At 39.7% G+C, this 21,448-nt stretch overlaps 1 protein-coding gene across 1 annotated transcript in view; it reads right to left on the bottom strand.

Annotated features, from left to right (window-relative positions):
* The window catches only part of Wnk (Wnk kinase), an 834,378-nt gene that overhangs the window by 211,452 nt on the left and 601,478 nt on the right, over positions 1–21,448 (bottom strand). The gene's annotated exons all lie outside the window — the stretch shown is intronic.

Raw genomic sequence — 21,448 nt, 5'->3', positions numbered from 1 at the left:
TAATCTAAGCCATGGTTACCATTTTCAGCCTTCCCGAGGGGTAGATTTTCCTGCTCACTCTCCGAATAAATAATAATTTCCAGACAGGGTCACCGTGTCCGCAGTCAGCTCCATGTCAGTTGCTTATAAATCAAAGTTCCAATCTCGGTCAATTCACCTAGGTATAGTGTGCTTGGTGGTGGTGGTGGTGGTGGTGGTGGTGGTGGTGTCACTACAGATTAGCCAGATTCAACTTTTACTCCCACTTTATTCACTGTTAACCCTGTCATCTGTATGTTATCATACAAATGCATATTTATTCTCTTTGTAATATTCATGTTTAGGACTCACCCTTCCCTGCAAAACTGTGTGAGCAAGTCCCAAAGTCCCAAAGTCAAGACTTGTCCTATCAACCAGTTTCTTTATCTAGACAAATTTTATTAATCAAACAGTTCCCCTCTCGCAGCCTGAACAGCATCTGTCAATTAGTGATTTAACTGACACAACTTGTCCTCATTCTTCTGTAGCTCTTCTGTTGCGTTCATGTTTCATTTTACAATGTTCCATTCCTCTTGCATGTCTTCAGAATTGTCTTCCTTGTATATGTATCTTAAGGATGGTTATAATTAAATATGTACTCTAATCTGTTTGTAATATCCTTGTCTAAACCTCACCCTTCCCACCAAAAGTGTGGATGACTCAACCAACTCTATGCCATAGACATACTGAACGTTTGGATTTGACTGTTTTGCACAGTGCCATGACTTACCACCATAGCAGATTTGATGGATACAGTAACAATATAAATGTGCAAATAATGATGCATTTTTCCAGTCCAACAGTATAATGGTTATAAGCATTACAAAATATTGAGCTATCATAATCTCAGCAATAAATGGGCATAAGGAATGTATGAGAAAAAAATGGGAAGGTACTCATTTTCAGAATTCAAAGGGGATTTTGAATTCAATATTACAGAAATATATATGAATTCTGCATGCAATAATGAGGGCAAGACAAAAAGCCAGTTCCCCTGTTATAGCACTCAGATACAAAGGAAAAGAGCTCGCTCCAATTTAGGTATTGGATAGTTTGTACTCTCACCAACAGATCGCACAAAGGTGCCCAAGACAGAAAACCAGAATCTCAGCAAAACAACACTTGCAAAATGTACAAAGTTACTGAATGAGTCATCACAGGAAGGGGTTTGCAAAGTGTTCCATGTATTTTGCAGGCAAAAACATAGAACCTGTTGACATTCACAGGAGGATTCTTTCCAATGAGTGTGGAAGTGGAGCCATGAATTTGCAGATGCTCTTAAGACAGTGAAAGACGAAGGGCAGAGTGGCTGTCCACCAACATTACATGCATTTGTTTATGCCATAGATGAAATAGCATGGAAGAACAGACATGTACTGGTGAATTGGAAGTGTTAAAGAACACTACAGCACTTTCTATCATTAAGGAAAGAAGATAATTTTATGCTATGTCAAATACTTGAATAAACTTTGCTAATTATAATATAACTGAGGTTCTTCAGTCTGTCAAAACTAAGCCAACTGAAAAGAAATGATTTCCACTATAACATATTATTCAGCCAACCAGACAAACAAAGAAGCCAAAAAGACTTAAAATCAATATCATCAAAACTAACAAATCATTTGTGTTTAATAAGAACCAGATTTATTGCAGATGGAAGATAAGGAAAATGAGGTGTCCATGGCAGAGATTGAGTGGGTCACTAAAAGGATGAAGCGAGGCAAGACAGCTGGAATTGACAAGGTCACTTTAGAAATGATAATAGCAGCAGAAGCAATTGGTCTACAATGGTTGTATAGACTCTTGAGTGATATGGAGAGAAAAGACTGTTCCAAAAGAGTAGACAAAAGAGGTCATTATACCAATTTTCAAGAAAGGAGACAGGAAGAAATGTGAAAATTAAGAAGTGACACTGATCCCTCATACAGCTAAGATCCTTGAAAGATTCTTGGATAAACGAATAAGAGACAGAGTAGAGGGAAAATTGGCAGAACACCAGTATGGATTCAGAAGAGGCAGGTCCACATTTGACCCAATATTTACATTGCGTCAATGATGGAAAGATATTGGGAATAAGGAAAGGACGTGGTAGTAACATTTCTGGATATTGAAATGGCATATGACAGTGTCCCAAGGAATTTGGTATGGAAAACATTGACAGAGGCAGAGATTGGGAATGAAACAATGTAGATGGTAATAGCATTGTATCAAAATTGCAAAGGCTGTGTTAGAACCAAAGTGGGTCAAACTGAATGGTTCAGAGTTGAGACAGGCTTAAGACAGGTAGTGTATCGTCTCCTTTACTCTTCATTATCATCATGGATAGAATTCTACATAATGTCAAGGGGAAGATGGGCGAGCAAGTAAAGTCTATGCTCTTTGCTGATGACATTGTACTTTGGGGGGATAATGAAGAGGAAGTACAGACACAAGTTGATTTATGGGATGAGGAGATAAGGAATTTAATTTTTTAATATTTGGGCAGCATGATGTCACAAGATGGAAATTTGGATGCAGAAACTGATTTAAGAATACAGCAGTCTGCAAGTTTCTACCAGTGTGTGAGAGACATTGTATGGAACAAAGATGTGCCAATGAAGTGCAAGAAGGTTTTATACTCATCTTATTTTAAAACCTATACTGACCTATGCTTCAACAGCCTGGACGTTGACTAAGCGGAACCAAAGTAAGATACAAGCAGCTGAAATGAGGTTCTTGAGGAGCATACAGGGAAGGACAAGGCAAGATAGAATACGAAATGAGGAAATAAGGAGAAGTGTGGGAGTGTATAACCTTCAAGAAAAGATTGATATAGCAAAGCTGAAATGGTCTGGACACTTGGAGAATGCCAGGAGATAGAATACACAAAGAGAACATTCATGGATACAGAGACTGCAAAGAGGCCTATGGGATGGCCTAGAATGAGATGGAGGAGCTCTATTGTGGACTGTATTGCAAATAGAGGAGTCAATAGCAATAAAGTACTAGCAGAGGAGTGGTGGAAAGATCGAGTAAGGTGGAGGGCTTTGGTACACTACCCTACCCAAAGAGAATCTGGAAAAGGGAATGGATGAAGACGAAGTAGAAGAAAAATAAAAGTTTAAAGCTAAATATCATCTCCCAAATGCATCCCAATAAAAACAAATCCCAACACATTATCCAGTAAAATCTGACCATTTCAATCACAAAATGAATAGATAGAAAAGCACAACATCATTTGTATTTATTTACAAAAAGAAGAAATTAAAATACAAATGTTACACCTATGCTTAAACTTAATTTTTGGCATCCTGCTCAATGGGCATCTACACATATTATTTGTATAACTATACAAAAAATGAAGCAATGAAAAACAAGTGGTAACTGATTACAAAATTAGTAATCTGATCAATAAACAATACTAAGATTGTTAATCTGGGAAATGAAAACCTACAACCTGTTTTCCAGTCATTGACCTCGTCAGGGATGTAATGAATGAAGCAGATATAGGCTGTTAGTACGATGGGGTCACCACTCCCAAAGTGATTATTAATGAGTGATAGATGCTATGAAATGATAATGGAGAGTGTTGCTGGAATGAAAGATGACAGGGAAAACCAGAGTACCCGGAGAAAAACCCGTCCCACCTCTGCTTTGTCCAGCACAAATCTCACATGGAGTGACCGGGATTTGAACCACGGTATCCTGCGGTGAGAGGCTGACGTGCTGCCGTCTGAGCCACGGAGGCTTGTTAATCTGGGAATGATAGCCAAATCAGATGCTGATAAAACCAGAAGAGTTCTATAGAGAAACTAAAGTGCTAGATCAGTGGTTTCCAACCTGGGAGCGATTTGGGTTATCAGGGGGCCAATAAATAAGTGGGGGGCGATGCGAGGGCGATGAGTATTCAAAGGTGGAAAATTAAAATAGTACTGTACAGTAGAATTTGCCGGGTGTCCGACTCGTTGGTTGAATGGTCAGCATACTGGCCTTCGGTTCAGTTATATGGACTTGGTGCGCAGCTTATTGCGCCTGCCATTCGACAGCGAAATACAAATATGAGGGAATGTGTGAGTTCTGAAGAAAGGTAAGAAAGGTAAGAAAAGTGATTTTTTTTTTTTTTTTTTTTTTTTGCTATTTGCTTTACGTCGCACCGACACAGATAGGTCTTATGGCGACTATGGAACAGGGAAGGGTTAGAAGTGGGAGGGAAGCGTCCGTGGCCTTAAGGTACAGCCCCAGCATTTGCCTGGTGTGAAAATGGGAAACCGGAAAACCATTTTCAGGGCTGCCGACAGTGGGGTTCGAACCTACTGTCTCCCGAATACTGGATACCGGCCGCACTTAAGCGATTGCAGCTATCGAGCTCGAAAAGTGATCTTTACTTTTACAAAACAATTAAAAAGCTTAGAAAATAATTCCATTCTTTCTCCGTAATGTCCTTTCTTGCGTGATCCTTCAGCGTACAATTGTACGGGGTGTTTTTTAATTTCTCCCACTAACTTTATGTTGAAAACTAGTTCGCTCGCCATCGTAAAAAGGCACTTGTTCACTGGGAACTTAGAAACTAAACTCGCTGGTGACTGGCTCCGCGAGACACCTGGAACTGATTACAGGAAGTGGCACTCAAGTAATCGGCCGGAAACTTCAGTTACCAATCAATTAATAATGAGTAGCTCTGTGTGTAGATGGCCTTACAGTACATTCGTCTTCAGTCTTAACTAGCCTTTGTGTGCTTCACCATAAGTTTTTGTGCGTGGCTTTTCTGTTTTAGTGCATTTGTTTTGAAGTGTAGAAGTTCATGTACAATGGATTCGAAGAAGAAGAAGAAGAAGAAGAAGAAGAAGAAGAAGAAGAAGAAGAAGAAGAAGAAGGTGTCGTCAGTACTCAGCTGAGTATTTAAAATTTGGCTTTATTGCGTCACCGCAAAATGTGCAGTTTCCACATTGTCTTTTGTGCGATAAAACATTTAATAGTAATGAAGCCATGAAGCCTTCACGAATGAAAGATCATTTATCAAGAGTGCACAGTGATAAAGTGAGTACAGAACTTAGTTATTTTCAACACCTCAAAGCTAAAACTGACAAACGGCCTAATGTGAGTGAATTGTTTAAAAAATGAGCAACCGATCTTGACAAAGGTCTTCTTGCTTCTTACGAGGTGTCTTTATTGATCGCTAAATGTGGTAAACCTCACACAATTGGCGAAACTCTTGTTTTACCGGCTACCAAAAAAATTGTTGAAATCATGCTAGGCGAGGGCCCTAGTAATAAGATAAGTCAATCGGTTCCTTTGAGCAACAATACTGTTTCCAGGCGAATTGACGAAATGGCCACAGACGTTGAATCCAAACTCACCAGTTTGTTGAAAAAAAGTAAATTTGCCTTGCGGATTGATGAATCAACTGTGATTGATAACAAAGCAATTTTATTAGCTTATGTGAGGTTTATCAATGAACAAAAGGAAATTACCGAGGAAATGTTGTTTGCTAGAACTTTGATCACTGATATGAAGGGATCGTCAATTTTTAAAGTGGTGCAAGATTATTTTGAGGAAAAAGAGATTCCCCTAACAAACGTGAGCGCGTGTGCAACAGACGATGCTTCTGCCATGTCAGGTTGTTATGCTGGGTTTCTAGCCCACCTTAAGAAAGAAGTGCCAGAGGTCATCACTATTCACTGTGTCATTCATCGTCAACATTTAGCTGCGAAAAAGTTGAGTGGTGTCCTGCATGAAACCCTACAACTGGTTATTACTGGTGACAACAATATCAAAGCTAATTCCCTCAATGACCGTCTGTTCCGACAACTTCGACATGAAAATGATGAGGAATTTGAACGCTTGCTTCTATATATGGCCGTGAGGTGGCTCTCCAAAGGAAACTGTTTGCGCCGTTTCTTCGAATTATTTGATATGGTTACTGAGTTTCTCGACACGTCTGATCCTGTCTTAAGTGAGAATTTGAAGCAACGCAAGTTGGAACTTGCGTACCTTACAGATGTTTTTGAAAAAATGAACGAAGTCAATATAAGGCTTCAAGGAAACAAGATGAACCTTATCAAGGCCAAAGGAATTATTTCATCATTCATCGCCAAGTTTGATATTCACAAGGTAAATATTGGCCGTAAAGAGCTTATTCAGTTTCCGACCCTTAAAAAGTGTTTGGTGTCAGATAACGAGACACCTGAACTTCCAGAAGACAAAATCCTAATTTTTACTGATCACCTTGACCAGTTAAAAACTGACATAGAATCAAGATTTGAAGATTTGACCAAGTTACAAATTCCGGATTGGATTCTAGATCCATTCTCGTTTGAAGCTGTGGATAAACTTGATAACTCTTTGCAGACGGAGTTTCTAGATCTGAAGTATGACTGTGAGGCAAAAATCATTTTCAAGCAGAGCGGTTACGAGTTAGCCTGGGTGAAGCTTATGGATACTTATCCACAACTGTGGGGAAAAACTGAACCACTTCTTATCTCGTTCCCGTCAACATATTTAGTTGAAAAAGGATTTAGTTCAGTTGTCCAGCTCCTCACCAAACAAAGAAATAAGTTGGACATTTGCCTCAAAGGAGACTTGCGCCTGAACTTGATGAACATAAAGCCGGATATTCAAGCTTTAACTGCAATCCACCAAGCACAAGGCAGCCACTCAAATGGTAAAATAAAACAATAACAAAGTTTTCAAATTTTCATTTATTTTTTCAAATTTTAACTGTCAACTTTTTCAACTTTTCCAGATTCCAATTTAAAAATGAAAACATGTACTCCTGTTTTTTTAATGTTCGTCAATGATCTTAGATACCGTAATAATTATTTCACTTCTTTGTTCTTAAAAGATCTGTAAAAAATGTACATTTTAATATTTTCTATTTCATTTAAGAGTGACCGGATGAAACAGCTGTGGTTGTTTTTATATACAGTAATAAAATTGTTTAAAATAATAAAACTGCTTTATTATTTACACTTTAGTTCAAATTAAAATTAGGCATACAATGAAAATGAAAAGGGGGCGATAGGTATTAGCCAACCTCCAAAAAGGGGCAATGGGCCACAAAAGGTTGGGAACCACTGTGCTAGATGGTATAAATGATCACAAAGCTGTTTTTCCCATATTTGAAAACAAATGAAATAGAAAGGAAGGTTGTAAAGGTACGACTATCAGGCAATAACATATGGTTGATAAGAAGGGCACCGGGGAGTTTTTAAAAAGTAATTATGATCAGTACAAAATGGTACATAAAAATGTACACAGCTCATGGAATGGATTAACAGCAACTGTTTAGGAGTGTGAAAACAGGTATGTACCTTCATAAGTGGTAAGGAATGGGAAAGACTAAATATATTATTACAGAGAAATGAGACATTAAGAAGGTGATGATGATGATGATGATGCTTGTCGTTTAAAGGGGCCTAACATCTAGGTCATCAGCCCCACATTAAGAAGGAAGTGCAGTTTAGAAATAAACAGAGTGAGCAAGTGGCTGTGTGGTTTGGGTCACGTAGTTTGCAACTTGGATTCGGGAGATAGTGGGTTCAAACTCCACTGTTGGTAGCCCAGAAGATTGTTTTCCAGCGGTTTCCCATTTATGCACCAGACAAATGCCGGGGCTGTACCTTAATTAAGACCACAGTCACTTCCTTCCCAATCCTAGCTATTTCCTATCCCACTGTCGCCATAAGACCCACCTGTGTTGGTGCAACGTGAAGCAACTTTAAAAAGAAGAAACAGAGTTAGGAATGGCAGTGGAAATAAGGAGAGATTGAAGGAATTTACTGGGAAAGTGAATTTGGCAACAAAAAAAAAAAAAAAAACACAATGGCAAACATAATTTGCAGCTGTATGAATTTTAAAGAAAAATTGAAGTGTATTTACACTGCCAGAAAAAATCGTGCAATATCCTCAAGGACAAGGTAATTTTATTCACAAGCAATGTGGCATGTAGTTCATCATTACAGGAGTACATGATTACAAATTCCGACCAAATGAAACACACGTAAAGGGTGCCCAAAAAGTCGCATCAGTTCACAGAGTACCCCACTCTGGCAGCAATGTAGGCATGTATTTGTGCATACAAACGATCACATAGGTGCCTAATGGCATCCTGAAATTGATTGTCCCAAGCATCTTTCACCTTTTGATGCAATTCGGCAATGGTTCTTGCAGGCTCTGGAGAACATGAACATTCCCGCTTCATCATGTCCCACAAGTGTTCAATTGGCGAGAGATCCAGTGATTTTGCTGGCCAGGGCAGTTGTTGTACACCATGTAGAGCATGTTACATCACAGCCAGGTCTACACCATATGTGTATGCATCCATCATTTGCATACAGATGGAACCTACTCTCATTACTGAAAACAACAGAGTGCCATTCCCTTCTCCAGTCGACTCTTTCATGACACCAGAGTAGCCATGCTTAGCAGTGTCATGGTGTCAGTGGTAGCCTGGCTAGAGGCACACGTGATCATAATCACGCTGCAAGTAGATTGTTCCCAATGGTCCTTGGTGACACAGTAGGTGCAACATGTGACCAGATTTTGTTCCTGGATGATGTTAAATTTGTCATCGCTGCTCTCACGATGTGTTGATCTTGACATGCGTCTGTACTACACGGACGTCCGGAGGCTGGTCTCCAGGTGTGAGAATGTTCCACAGACAACTGCTGAACGGAGTACCACACCACCAATACACTGTGCCCAACATGTGCAGCAATCCGTTGATATGTCCATCCATGAGCTAGCTGTTGACATACAGAATTGCCCACAATGCGATCCCATTCAAATGGCTGCAGTTGCTCAACAGGAGCACATACTTGTGAGCAGGGCATGGTTGTACCCTAGAATGAATGCTGCAAACACTGATTACCTCTAACCTTAGCACAGTTACTACCTGCAGAGTCAAAACAGAGTGCGCACAGGCAGTCCTCCTGAGCGCCATCTCATTGCCGATGTCCGTGACAAATGAATCAATATCAAAACAACCCCTCAGTATGCACATATTATATCCTGGTGCCACTGAACACAATCCTTGAGGATGTTGCAGGTTCCCCCCCACCTCCTCCCCGGCAGGGTATACGTACTTTAAAAAGGCGCAGAGAGGTTCCAGGAAAGACATTCCAGGGATCATAATTGAACAAGGGGGTATATGTGTGACGACTAACAGAAGACAGAAGTATTCAGTCAGCAGTATGTAGAAATAGCTGGATATAAGGATAATGTCCAAGTAGAGGAGGCTACAAATAGTGGTGAAGTACTGAAGTTTACCTATGATAATAAAAATGTTTAAGAGAAGATACAAAAGTTGAAAGTTGGAACAGCACCTAGGATTGATGGAAATTTCTGGGAATATATTAAAGGTGGGTTGGGATATCGTACCATATCTGTAATATTTATTTGATTATTGTTTATGTCAAGGAGCTAATGAATGGAGAGTAGCTCTAGTAGCCCCAATGCACAAGGGAAAGGGAGATAAATATAAAGCAGATAATCACAGGTTAATCAGCTTGACTTATCTTATAGGTAAGCTCTGAAGAAGCAATCTTTCTGATTATGCAGGGTGTAACAATATGGTATGGCTGAACTTTCAGGACATTTTCCTCACACGTAGAAGGAAAAATATGTTAAATGGACATGGGTCCAGAAATACTTTCTTTTCATGTTAGAACTCATATTCTACAACTCTACATAGTAAATCAATCAATCAATCAATCAATCAATCACTGCTGATATGCATTTAGGGCAGTCGCCCAGGTGGCAGATTCCCTATCTGTTGTTTTCCTAGACTTTTCTTAAATGATCGCAAAGAAATTGGAAAATTATTGAACATTTCCCTTGGTAAGTTACTCCAATCCCTAACCCCCTTTCTTATAAACTAATATTTACCCCAATTTGTCCCCTTGAATTCCAACTTTATCTTCATATTGTGATCTTTCCTACTTTTAAAGACACCACTCAAACTTATTCATCTACTGATGTCCTCCCACGCCATCTCTCCACTGACAGCTCGGAACATACCACTTAATCGAGCAGCTCGTCTCCTTTCTCCCAAGTCTTCCCAGCCCATACTTTGCAACATTTTTGTAACGCTACTCTTTTGTCGGAAATCACTCAGAACAAATCGAGCTGCTTTTCTTTGGATTTTTTCCAGTTCTTGAATCAAGTAATCCTGGTGAGGGTCCCATACACTGGAACCATACTCTACTTAGGGTCTTAACAGAGACTTATATGCCCTCTCCTTTACATCCTTACTACAACCCCTAAATACCCTCATAACCATGTACAGAGATCTGTACCCTTTATTAACAATCATATTTATGTGATTACCCTAATGAAGGTCTGTTCTTATATTAACACCTAGGTACTTACAATGATCCCCAAAAGGAACTTTCACCACATCGATGCAGTAATTAAAACTGAGAGGACTTTTCCTATTTGTGAAACTTACAACCTGACTTTTAACCCCGTTTATCATCATACCATTGCCCACCGTCCATCTCACAACACTATCGAGGTCACCCTGCAGCCACTCACAATCTTATAACTTATTTATTACGCTGTACAAAAGAACATCATCTGCAAACAGCCTTATCTCTCATTCCACTTCTTTACACATATCATTGATATATATATAAGAAAAAATAAAGGTCCATTAATACTGCCTTGAAGAATTCCCCTCATAATTATACAGGGTCAGATAAAGCTTCGCCTACTCTAATTCTCCGAGTTCTATTTTCTATAAATATAGCCACCCATTCAGTCACTCTTTTTCCTAGTCCAATAGCACTTATTTTTACCAGTAGTCTTCCATGATCTACCCTATCAAATGCCTTAGACAGGTCAATCATAATACAGTCCATTTGGCCTCCTGAATCCAGGATATCTGCTATATCTTGCTGAAATCCTACAAGCTGAGCTTCACTGGAATAAACTTTCCTAAACACAAACTGCCTTCTGTCAAATCAGTTATTAATTTCACAAACATGTCTAATATAATCAGAAAGAATGCTTTCCCAAAGCTTACATGCAATGCATGTCATGTCATTAATCATGGTAAACACACAGGAACAGAAAGTGACAGCCTACCACACGAAATGATTTCTTTCATGAAATGTTCAAAATGCCCCCCCCTTAGCATTGATAAGTGCATCAATCCGCCATTGCATTGAATCCCAGATGCACTGATTTAATATACAGGGTTATTCATCAGCTAAGTTGTCCACCTCAAATAACTCGTGAACGGTTCAAGATATCAACATTCTATTTTTTTCACTTTCAGTAATGGCATCAATGGGCTCATAATGCGACTTACAGTACTTTTTCATGGCATCATTATCTTCTGAGATAATGGTAGTTTTGTTTTATTTAAATGGAACTGCACTGCTTTCTACATATAGCTTTAAACCTAAGAATATCACATTTTCAGCACCACGACTATTTTGTTAAGAAGGAAGCCATACTTTCTAGTGTCAATTCAGTTAAATGTAACTTTTCACTCTGTCGAACACTTAAGTTCAATATAAATATTACACTATAACATACCTGTAAATAAAACACACACTATTAATCAAGGAATAAAAACACACACTATAGCATGTATACACACAAGTATGTTATAGTGAAATATTTATATTGAACTTGTGTGCTCGACAGACTGAAAAGCTTTTAAGTTACATTCCATGATTATTTTAAAAAATCAGACAATTTCAAGAAAATGTGATGTATTCAAATGTGCTTCATTTGCCAGCTGGAGACTGCCCTGTTGGACTCGCGCTAGGTACAAAACATGAGCTAGCTGTTAACACACATAACTGCTTCACCTTCTTCTGACAGATACGTATTCTCTCTACTGCACTCATAAATACACTGACGAAATATATGATTCAACACCTTCAATATCACCGTAGGTAAAAGGTAAATGAAAAACGGATATCCAACATGTTCCATAAGATTATTCTGGCAGACATTACACCATACAGGACCGAACGAACTAGCTGCGCGTTGTTGGCCACTCAGTTGTTAGCTTGAGTTTGGGAGATGGTAGGTTCAAACCCTGGCTATCGGCAGTCCTGAAGATGGTTCTCAGTGGTTAGTCATTTTCACTCCATTTTCACTTTAATAAAGCCCATGATCACTGGCTTCCTGGTACTAGTCTTTCCTAACCAATCGTCACCAAAAACCCACCTGAGTTACAGTGCTAACACTAGGAAAACAGAAAACCTTAAATGATTGAAATCAGGATGAACAACTCCCTGTAAAACTGGGCCAAATCAACATGCATGACAGCAACACATCTCCACCAAGTTGTGGCCTAGCCTGAATGTTTTAAAGTGATGGAGCTAGTGGGAGCGAGTTATTTAAAGAAGTACAACTAGTACAGCTTGGCATACACCCCCTCTTAATACTAATCAGAAGGGGAAAAAGAAGTGGTTTGATTCTTCGAAGAATGAACAAAAGGATGAAAGGGCCACAAAAGCCGTAAAAATGGAAGACTCCCTAGGCTTCGCAAACCTAATACAGTTGGGATTAGAAAAGAACAAGGGTTGATTAAGGGAAGTGAGATAGGAAAGGAAACCCACTGCATATCTGCGTTTCCTATATCTGTTGCCTACAGCAATATTACAGATGTTACATCATACATTTTGTCATAGTGTACTGTATTTATGTGTACAGTAGAGAGAATACCTATCTGTCAGGTGAAAGAGAAGGAACTCTGTATGACAACAACTAGCCCATGTTTCATACTTAGTGCAAATTGAATAGGGCAGTCCCCAGCTGGTAAATGAAGCACGTTTGAATACATTACATTACATTATCCTGAGAAGTACTAGTCCGATTTTCAAAATAATCACAGTGCTTAAATTGTACTGTCTATAGGTTTAAGGCTATGTAGAAAAGTGTGTAGTTCCATTTTAAAAAAAGTACCATTATCTCAGAAAATACTGATGCCACTATAAGGTAATTTTAGTGATTATGAGCCCTTTGGACTATTACTAAAAGTGAGAACAGAATGTTGATATCTTGAATGGTTCACAAGTTATTTGAGGTAGACAACTTAGCTGAATAACCTTGGATATAGCTTCAAATCCTGACTTTGTATTCAAACCTTTTTTCCTAAAAGAATTTATAACGCACTCTAATTGTGAATTTTTGTTGCACATTTCTGGTGCTACAGTAGAACTCTGTTTAAACGTTCCCGCTTTTAAGGAAATCCCGCACTTAACAAAGATTTTCATAAGGCCCAGCCAAATCGCTATACGCACAATGTTATTCAAACCCCTTTCTAACGAACCCCGATATAAGGAACGGTCCGCTTCTAAGGAATGTATTTCACATAAATTACGATCACACATCCAGTTGTAATGAAGATTTGCGATAAGATACCTTTCTCTAAATTTGTTTTAAATGTTAATTAACTACAGTTTTCACCTAATCTCAGTCTGAAGTTATCACGCTAAATGAAAGCGCTCCATGACTAACATACGCGTGAATGCCACCGAACACAAGTAACTTCACGAAATATAAACATTTAGGCAGAAGGTCTCTTGCAAATTTCATGTGATTTACGGCGAAAGATATATTTCAGAAGATTAAAAGCAACTAGAAACTGAAAATGGCTATGGATACTGAACAAAATGAAAATGTATTTAAGAAAAAACTACAGAATAAGTAGAAAGTTGTGCCTTCCAAGGCTTATGCTGCCTGAACCATCACTGATAGACCACAAGTGTAAGTGTACAAAATGTAGAGCTGTTCAAGCTCTACAAAAATGTCCATGAGGGCATATACCTACCTCCAACTGTTTGTCCTTTAGAGCAATTTTAGTTCATAGTCCTGTATCAGTGCGATGTAAAGCAACTAAACAAAATAAAGTTTCTAGTTGGCAGTAAAAAATAACACTTTTCAAATAAATAAATAAATAAATAAATAAATAAATAAATAAATAAATAAATAAAAAATAAATAGAGATTTTTCCCAAATTTTAAATCCATATGAAGTGTTTAGCCTTCTCTAGGACATTAAGGATTAAAAGAACTTGCATGAACGGTTCGGGAGTTAGGACCATTTTAGTCGGGGTGGGTAGCTAGTTAACCTTTAAATATCAATTAAAAATGATTAATTTCATATCATAGATCAAGCCTGCAAGATTTCTACTGTGATATTTTACAACATCCATCATGACGGATAATAATAATAATAATAATAATAATAATAATAATAATAATAATAATAATAATAATAATAAATTTAAAAGTGTATAAATAATCCCATAATGAAATGAAATATCCTACGTTCAGTCATTGTCTGAAAAAGTAGAATCTTCACTAACTATAGATGGTTATGTCTCCAGTGAGGTCAGCTGCCTTAACCTATAGTCGCAACGCTGTTACACAGCTAGGCATTTCCGCCTTGCGACTCCAATCGCTGATTAGGAATCACCCATTGGGCGCATACTGAAGAATATCTCCAGCCTCGTTCACTGCTTTTGTTCCTGTGTGCAAGTTGTGCTACGAGTTACATTTGTGTCTGTGATAAGAGATGTACTGCGAGTTACAGCAGACTACGTTCATTATGGCTGCTAAAATTAAGAAGCTGATTCTTCAACAAAAGATTGACATCATTAGTGATGTTGAAATGGACAGCCAATTGATGGGAGATACTTAAACAAAAAGCTCGAGGAATCACACTTTAAGCTGGGTTTGGTCGATTTCCATGCTTCTAATGGCTGGTTTGATCATTCTAAAAACACAGCACAATCTTTCGTTCCAAAATGTGTACAGCGAGAGTGCGGAAGTTAATGACGATACAGTTGTGTACTGGAAAATGAATATGTTGACTAGACTTCTTGAAGGATATGATGCTAAGTATATTTTTAATGCTGATGATACTGGAGTGTTTTTTTATAATTTGCTCTTGTCCAAGACATATGCCGTTTGCGGAGAAAAATGCCATGGAAGCAAAAATATTAAAGAAAGACTGACAGCGCTGTTATACGTTAACAGCGATGGGAGTGAAAACTTACCCCCACTGAAATGAAATGGCATATGGCTTTTAGTACCAGGAGTGACCAGGGACATGTTCAGCTAGCCAGGTGCAGGTCTTTTGATTTGACACCCGTAGGCAACCTGCGCGTCGTGATGAGGATGAAATGATGAAGACAACACATACACCCAACCCCTGTGCCAGGGAAATTAACCAGAGATGGTTAAAATTCCTGACTCTGCCTGGAATCGAACCCGGGATCCCTGTGACCAAAGGCCAGCAAGCTAAACATTTACCCATGGAGCTAGATGCCCCCACTAATAATTGGAAAATTTAAGAATCCAAGATGTTTCAAGAACACTCATACACTTCCGTGTAAATATGATTTTAACAAAAGTGCATGGATGACATCGGAGATATTTCTAAAATGTTTATGATATCTGGATGCTAAGATGGGATTGGCAGGAAGGAAGATACTGCTGGTGATAGACAGATGTCCAGCTCATCCTTCAGATACATCTTTCCTGCGGAATATCAGAGTGGTTTTCTTTCCTCCTAACTGCACCAGTCACCTGCAGCCTCTGGACCTTGGCATTATTCTGTGAAAGTGAAGTACAGGAAGGCCCTGGTTCAAAGAGGTATTTCTTTCCTTGAAAGAAATGAGGAAATGAAATTGAATATACTCCAAGCCATGCATATGTTTGTAGCAGCATGGCAACTAGTCACAATGGACACTATTCAAAACTGCCTTGCCCATGCAGGTTTTGGTGCCATTTCAGAAGTTTTAATGAAGAAGACACTACTGATGACAGTGGAGAAGATTGGGGGGTTGTATCAAAGGACTCGAGTGCTACAACATTCACAGAATTTGTTGCTTGTGATGATGATATCCTAACCTCAGCATCACAGATGAATGCTGGAGACCTTTGTGAAGATGCAAAAAGACGAAGTACTGAAGAGGAAGAAGGAGAGGATCCAGCAGCACTAACTTTTTGGGCAGCAGTGGAGGGATGAGATATTGTCCGCCAGTACTTCTCCTTCAATGTTGATGAAGACCTCATCAACAGTCTCAACCAAATTAAGAGAAAACTTCTTTCCGTGAGACATCTGGGCAAGAGGTAGCAAACTACTGTACTGGACTATTTCAGGAAGTGAAGATTAATATGGTTATTCTTATGCTTCTCGTGGTCTATTTTTCACAAGTCTCTTTAAAATCATGTTAGGCCTTTGTTCCTTCAAGTTGAAATTGCAAGCCAGTAGTACCTATTTCTCCTTTCCATGCTGCAGGTTGTGCTCCCAATGGTCCACTAAGGAATTTTTCACGTCTGCTGTTTGTAAATATTTTCTGTTATTCTTGTGTTAATTTGACATTTTAGTATTTCTTAATATGTTCATTTATTATTTCTTGACATTACATTAGTTAAAGACATAAATGTATTATTATTTCTTGTGATGTATAGGTTTTCTTTGAACCCTTTTTTAAGGAAGGCATATCAAATCCCCTTGAAATTCATTAAAAAGGGGTTCTACTGTATATGCAGAATAAAACAGGGTGTATCTGAAATATTTTTCACGAATATCTGGATGGTCTTCTTTGAAGGAATAGAAGACAGACTGTATAGGCAGCATGTCTGGGAATTACTTCCTTTCGAAGAAATACATGGTTGTAAAAGTGTTACGAATGTTCTAAAACAGGCAGCAAGAATGACTGTGCATGTGACCTTAATCAGCATGAATGCCAGTATGTCACCAGTAGTGGAAACAAAGTGGGCAGCGGTGCACAATGCGTCCACTAATTGAAATAAAACATTACACATGAAACAAATTGTGGATTTGTCCATCAGTCGAGGAGCCATTGGCAGAATCCTCCTTTTTGTGGATGGTCTTCCAGTTGGAGACCCTGTACCCCTACAAATGATATGGGTATTGTCCTTCCTCGTTCAACTTTCTCCCTACAGTCACGAGGGACACTTGAAGTTCTGCTGCTATTCCGATCGTACTGTTACCCGGATTGTCTTCAATCATCATCATCTTCATTTCCCGTTTCTAGCTTCCCAGGTCAGGTTGTGAATCGAAGACCTCCATCACTGCCTGTCTCTCCACCACTCTTCTCCTTTTTTAAGTACATCTTCTGCTTTTCCTCCCCTCTTCTCTATGTACTCCCACACTGAATCTGTCCACCTCCTTCGGGGTCTTCCTCGTGGTCTCTTTCCTGTTAACTTCTCTGAAAAAGCTTTTTTCTTGGTACTCACTCTTCTCCCATTCTCATCATATGCCCATACCACTTTAGCTTTGTTGTTTCTATCTTGTCTTGACGTTTTAAGATTCATGTTATTTTCCTTATGTCTTCATTTCTTATTCTATCCTTTTCGGTCTTGCCCTCGATACCTCTTAGGAATTCCATCTCCGCTGCCTGTATTCTACTCTCTTTTGTTGTAGTCCACGATCCAGCTGCATAGCTTAGTATGGGTTCATAATAGGTTGAATATAATACTTTCTTACATTTCTTCGGGACATCTTGGTTCCACAAAATACCCCTTATACTCTGGTAGAAGCTGTTTGCTTGTTGTATTCTTTTTCCAATTTCCTCGGTAATCTTTCCATCTTCTGTGATCACCCTTCCCAAATTTTTCTATCTAGATTCCATACATCTACTTGTTTTTGCACTTCCGTTTCATCATCACCCCATATCACGATACCATCTGCAAACAACATGGCTTTTGTTGCCTGTCTTCCCAATCTCTGTTTAATGTTCTTATGAATTTCATCCATGACTACGATGAATAGTATGGGGGATAGTACACTTCCCTGTCGGAGACCAGTTTCAACTTTAAACCATTTTGTTTTTCCTTACTAGTCTTCCCACTACTAACACAACTTTTGTACATAGCTTTTATCATTTGCACTTCCAGTCTGTTAACTTGTTTTTTCCTTAACGTATCCCATACCAACTGTCTGGCACACTGTCTTAAGCTTTCTCAATGTCAATAAATGCCATCATTCCAAACTCTCATCTTTCCTCCATCATATGTCTTAATGTAAAGATCAGGTCAAACGTTGATCTGTCTTCCCTAAAACCATACTGTTCTTCCATTTCTCCTTCTAGCTTCTTCCTCATTCTTCCTTCCAACACACTCTCAAATATCTTAGCTACACAGGCAATAAGGGTGATCCCTCTGTAGTTATTGCATTCCTTTTTATCACCTTTTTTTAAATATTGGGATAATTAAACCCTTTCCCCACTCTTCTGGGATCTCTTTCTTCCTCCAGATTATTCTAAATAATCTGTACAGCCACTGTAGCCCTACTGGTCCTGTTGCTTTTATCATTTCCGTAGTTACCTCATCCACTCCTGCTGCTTTACCACTCTTCATATTTTGTACGGCTTCCTATATTTCTAACATCGATATCTCCTTTTCTTGTTCTCCTTCTTTCCCCATTGTTTCTTCTTGCTCCTTCTCATCTACCCGTTCACTGCATTTTATATTTAGCAATTCTGAGAAGTATTCTTCCCATCTTTCCCTATTTCGTAAACTATTCTTCACCAAACGCTACAAAACCTTTTTACTTCCCTTTATATCTTCCTTGTAAAGTTTCTAAACTTCCCCAGCTCTTCTGTTTCTCTTCTTGTACTATTTTCTTACATACCTTTTTGGCTTCTTTATATTTCTGCCAATTCTCTGTATTATTGCTGCCTATCCACTTCCTCCAAGCCATTTGTTTCTCTTAACTGCTTCCTTTACCCTGCTGTTCTACCAAGGAGTCTCCTTTTCCTTTCTCCTCCCTGAGTCTTCCACACATGTTTACTACACACTTTACAAATCCATTTCTGAAACATGTCCATTCCTCTTCCACACTGTTCAAGTCATCTTTGGGAATTTCTTTCTTCAGATCCTCTTGAAACTTTTCCCTTATTTCTTTCTCTTTTAACTTCCATCCCTTTATTTTTCTTTTCCTTTCTTCTATTAACTTTGTTATTTTACCAAGTCTTAATTTGGCTACCACCACTTTATGGTCTCCTTCAAAATCTGTTCTTGGCACTGCTGTCACATCTTTCAGTTGTCTACGTTTCTCGTTCTCCACCAAAATAAGATCAATCATTGTCTTTGTCTTTCTATCTCCCCAACCATATCTAGTTATTTTTTGTGAGTTCTTTATTCTAAACCACGTATTACCAACAATGATTGTCTTCAAACCAGATCAAAATGCATTCCTCGTCATCAGGTGTTCAGGTAATTATTTCTTGATCCCTTTTGAATGTTCAAATGAACTGTCACCCCATTTCCCTCAGCCGTTGTCCAATATCTGCAAATGTTGGCAACTTGGAAGGTGACAATGTGGGAATGCATCATGATAGAAACCCCTAGCCACTACATTACTTCAATCTGTATGACCATATACACTGACTGACAGAGCAAATGCAACACCAAGAAGGAGTGGTTCGAAAGGGATGAAAGTTGGGGAAAAAACAGAGACGGCACAGACGAATAATTGATGTTTATTTCAAACCGATATGCAGGTTACACAATGCGCACGGCATCGACTCAGTAGGATGTAGGACCACCGCGAGCGGCGATGCAGGGATGGTTCTCCATTCTCTGTCAACCATTTGCCACAGTTGGTCGTCCGTACGAGGCTGGGGCAGAGTTTGCAAACGGCGTCCAATGAGATCCCACACGTGTTCGATTGGTGAGAGATCCAGAGAGTACGCTGGCCACGGAAGCATCTGTACACCTCGTAGAGCCTGTTGGGAGATGCGAGCAGTGTGTGGGCGGGCATTATCCTGCTGAAACAGAGCATTGGGCAGCCCCTGAAGGTACGGGAGTGCCACCGGCCGCAGCACATGCTGCACGTAGCGGTGGGCATTTAACGTGCCTTGAATACGCACTAGAGGTGACGTGGAATCATACGCAATAGCGCCCCAAACCATGATGCCGCGTTGTCTAGCGGTAGGGCGCTCCACAGTTACTGCCGGATTTGACCTTTCTCCACGCCGACGCCACACTCGTCTGCGGTGACTATCACTGACAGAACAGAAGCGTGACTCATCGGAGAACACGACGTTCCGCCATTCCCTCATCCAAGTCGCTCTAGCCCGGCACCATGCCAGGCGTGCACGTCTATGCTGTGGAGTCAATGGTAGTCTTCTGAGCGGACGCCGGGAGTGCAGGCCTCCTTCAACCAATCGACGGCAAATTGTTCTGGTCGATATTGGAACAGCCAGGGTGTCTTGCACATGCTGAAGAATGGCGGTTGACGTGGCGTGCGGGGCTGCCACCGCTTGGCGGCGGATGCGCCGATCCTCGCGTGCTGACGTCACTCGCACGTGCCACATGTCCCTGCGCCAACCATCTTCGCCACAGGCGCTGCACCGTGGACACATCCCTATGGGTATCGGCTGCGATTTGACGAAGCGACCAACCTGCCCTTCTCAGCCCGATCACCATACCCCTTGTAAAGTCGTCTGTCTGCTGGAAATGCCTCCGTTGATGGCGGCCTGGCATTCTTAGCTATACACGTGTCCTGTGGCACATGACAACACGTTCTACAATGACTGTCGGCTGAGAAATCACGGTACGAAGTGGGCCATTCGCCAACGCCGTGTCCCATTTATCATTCGCTACGTGCGCAGCACAGTGGCGCATTTCACATCATGAGCATACCTCAGTGACGTCAGTCTACCCTGCAATTGGCATAAAGTTCTGACCACTCCTTCTTGGTGTTGCATTTGCTCTGTCAGTCAGTGTATTTACAACATATCTACCACATCACTTATACTGTACGTTTCCATGGTCCTACTTTTAGGGTGGTGTTACACGTTACCAATCTGTTGTTATCACAACATATGCTGTTTGCTTCACAGGCAGAATACCTCAGAGCAAAACATATATGCCTTACCGCAGCCTACAGTTACACTGGTTTGCTTACAGCAGTTTATAACTTCTGGTTCATTCCTTCCACGCAGATGACATGCAGAGAACCAGTTACATCAGGTGCTGACACAGTATGATCCTCTCAATACTTTCATGATTTACAACCCCTTGATAGAATTTAAAAACTATGCTATCATCAAAGCAAGTGTGTTTACTGCATACGTGTAATACAGAATTTTGTGTTCATATTCATTCATAACAACACACCTCTTCAATTTTGAAGCATGCTCAAAGGAAATGGATCTGATGATCTGAGGCCTTGTTTTCTTAACAATGAGATGACTCTGTCAACTGGTACTTTTATTTTCCAAAACAACGCAAAAAATTCAATCAAATTTATGTCGCCTAGAAGGTCCTAAAGAAATGGAGAGAACATCTGTATAAGAATACCTTTCAGTCAAACTAGTAAAATACAACCCTGCACACAGGGCTACTGCACAGTCATGTGTGACAGAAGGAATGATTGATTCCATGAATTAACAATAAATACTGTAAATACCTTCATAAAAGGGATATTGAGAAAGAGAACAGTTTAG

Source organism: Anabrus simplex, chromosome 2, assembly GCF_040414725.1.
Source record: "Anabrus simplex isolate iqAnaSimp1 chromosome 2, ASM4041472v1, whole genome shotgun sequence".
In the NCBI taxonomy this organism is placed as follows: domain Eukaryota; kingdom Metazoa; phylum Arthropoda; class Insecta; order Orthoptera; family Tettigoniidae; genus Anabrus; species Anabrus simplex.
The sequence above is the reverse complement of the archived record's forward strand: the minus strand, read 5'-3'. Positions and strand labels throughout refer to the sequence as shown.